Source organism: Panthera pardus, unplaced genomic scaffold (genome assembly GCF_024362965.1).
Source record: "Panthera pardus isolate Hobbes unplaced genomic scaffold, ASM2436296v1 HiC_scaffold_19, whole genome shotgun sequence".
NCBI lineage: Eukaryota > Metazoa > Chordata > Mammalia > Carnivora > Felidae > Panthera > Panthera pardus.
In genome coordinates this window covers 23407077-23410369 of record NW_026526754.1, presented here as the reverse complement: position 1 = coordinate 23410369, position 3293 = coordinate 23407077, and positions in this window count along the sequence as shown.

Genomic DNA, 3293 nt, shown 5'->3' with positions numbered 1-3293 from the left:
CCTCAGACACTGGGGTGTCTTTAACCTGACAGTGTCTCCCACCACCCCCACCGCCACACCTGTGCAATAACCCACACGCCCAGTGAAGGGAAGGAGGAGAAGTCACCCCCAGGGTCCTGGGCACCAGCGGGAGCCCGAACATGAATTATTCATCACCCCCCCCCAATCAGGCTCCGGAGATGGAACCCACAGTGCAGACTCAAAGTCCAAAAATGTGGGAAAGTTTATTTATTTCTCTAAAACATTCCTGATTTGTAATGTGCTTTCTAAAAATGTTCTAGCTGACCAAGCCCCTGCTATATTTAGCCGCAGCATTTAAAGAAATGTCCCTTCCGCTTTATAAGGCTATAAGGCGGGCTATGAAATCCAGGAGTGTTGTGAGCTCTGCTCCCTGGGCGGGTCCCTTTCTCCCCAGGAGAGGGGTGGGGCCTCCCCTTGGCCAGCAGGAGTGCCCTGTGCGGAGGGCAGAAATAAAGACTCGCATTCATTCCCAGGGCCCCGGGGGTCCACAATGGCTAGACAGCCCGCCCTGGGAAGCCCCTCTAAACTGTGCAAAGCAAGGAGACGCCAAAGGGACCTCGCTCTCCGTGGCCCGCAAAATTGGGCCTCCTGTGGTTATCCTAGGATCCCCCGCCACGCACAGCCGCTTTACTTTGCTTTTGGTTTCACGTTCAGACGGCTGGATCATCTCAGGAGATGTGACATGGCCATGGAGAGACGAAAATAGATCCCAGGCTACCCGGAGAAGCCAGCAGCCCCCAGGAGTCTGCTGATACCTCCCCAATTACATAACGTGAGCGGAGCTAAGGCGCAAACGGGCTCATAAAACAGAAGTGTTTAGATTAGAGGCTACGTCTGTATGCAGACCTCCCATTTCCTGAGCGTGTTCTGCGTGCCTGATATCTTTTCATATACTAGCTAACTTAATTCTGACAACAGCCCTGTGCAGGGGGCGGTTTGATGACTGCCGGTTTGAGACGGGGACTGGGGCGGGCACTGCTCTGTGAACTTGTACCCGTCACCCACTTTCCCTCTCGGGACAGCTCTGTGAAGCAGTCACTGACGCCATCCCCGTTTGTACAGGTGAGGAAGTTGAGGCACAGAAGAGGTAGGTCACTTGGCCGATGTCACACAGCATGAAAGGGCAGGGCAGGGCTGACAGTTTCTGCCTGGTGGACCCCGAGGACACGCTCTTAACCAGGGTAACATACCCCTCCCTCCCCACCCCCACCCAAACTCAACCTACTGAATGGTGCTAAGTCAACAAGGCAGTAATGAGAGGGATCCTTCCCAGCTCCTGGGTGTGTCTAGAGAGACCTGGAAAAATGCAACGCGGTACGTGGGGACCAGTTACCTGGGAAAGATGTGTGACGGCAGCGTGCTGGCGAGGCACGGCATTTCTAATATTTTACGTTGCACGTCATGAGGACCCGAGTCGTGCTTAAAACTTAGTGTTGTCCAAGGCGACAGGGTCCCGTGGACACCAGAGTGGCCCTGCACCCTTCCAAGAAGGCTCGACCTGGATGCTGTCCTGGGGCCCAGACGCTTCATCTGTGCCCCCTCTTGCTCTGGACTTGGGCCGGAGGATGCCCTCACCAGCGTGTGGACCACGCATCCCACAGGAGGAGAATGTACCGGCCACATGCAGGACACTGTTAGTAAAAGGGGACTTTGTGAAGGCAGAGACTGTATGGCCAGGAACAGGGCCCTAGGGAGCTAAGTCCAGACCCAGGCCCTGCCTACTTCAGAGGGTCTCAGATGGGGGACTCGCGTCACCGCTGTAGGAAGTTTGGCAGACGGGAGAATCCGGTCTCCTGGACGGCCAGCTGCAGCTTTCTGTGTCGTCCTAGTCTTGGCTCCTGGACCAACAGTGGGGTCGGGGCGGCCACCACCGACGGCCCTGAAGGAAGGACCCCTCGACTGTGCTGGGCCCTCGCTGTGTGCCCTGCCCCCACCACAGTGCATCCTCCCCCGTCCTGTCCTGGCAAGTTCACCCCTATGTACCGCATTGCCTGGGCGCCTTTGTGGGCTGGACCTCTGGGTGGGGGGCGGGCAGTCAGATGTATCAACACAGGGCTGGAAGGCGGGAGAGGAGAGGGGTTGGGGAATTTCTCCTCAGCTCCCACCCGCACCAACACTGTGGCTACAACCCCTTGCTCACCATGGGGGTGCGCTTCTCCTGGCCCCCTCCCCCATAAAGAGTCCCTCCACCCTAGTCTTTTCCTTTGGCCCGTCTGAGTGGGTTTGCTTCCTGCTGGACCACCGGTTCTCGTGCCCGGTGGGAGAATGTTAACACCAAACCTTGGCATCACCGTCTCCCCTCAGCCTCCCTCTTCGCTGCCAAGGAGAGCAAAGACGACTGAGTTGGCCGTGTGCACCCCCGGGACCTAGGACATGGGCTCTGGTTACCGCCTTCCTTATGCCACCTTCCGGGGACAGCTGAATTTTGTACTCACTCTCCCGTGCCCGCCGTGATGTAGAGCCTGGGCTCGAATACACATCGGGCCTATGTGCCCTTCACGTGGTCTGCCCAGTGCAGTTGGCGCACGGACGCCGTTGGAAGAGGCAAACCCTTCAGTTCTGCCCAGGCCTCCCACTCCCCATTGGCCCACACCACGTTGCCGTGCACATATCTGGTTTCTGCCTGACCCCGAAGAACCCCAAGTCTAGGGTTCCTTAGTAAGGAACCTCTGGGTAGGGACAAGTGTAGTAGAGACCTTGCCATTTAGCTATGCAGACACATTTTTCAAAACTGCTAGAAATGTGCATCCAAAGAATTTTACTTTTCTTTTCCAGCAAACACACGCTCTTTCTCTCTAAAGAATAAACCTTGCTTATTCTCACGTGCATTTGTTACCCTGTGGAACAACCCCTACTTCGTGGAGGCAAGATGTTTCCAGCCACCATGAAGACGGGAAGAGTATACAAAGTCGTGGTTCTCGCTTGAGAACAGCCAGCCACCGGAAGCGTCACCCACGTTTATGATGTTAACATTAGTCTACCAGTGTCTGAGCAGACGGGCTCTGGCTTTCAGCCGTAACAATAACAGCACATGTGGCTAATTCTTTAACCCACACATGGATACACGCTGACCACGCTTCGTGAAATGGGAGAGACCACACGTGGAGTCCTTCTCAGAGAGATGCGATCAGATCCGAAAATGGCACATCACATCCTGTTTTGGTTCCGGAAAACTTTAGGGGGCATTTGGGACCCAGGAGGGCCGTTAGCTACCACGAGAGCCAACGAACATCCAAAACCAAAGCAAAAAGCCTTTGCAAAGTTCTCGTATC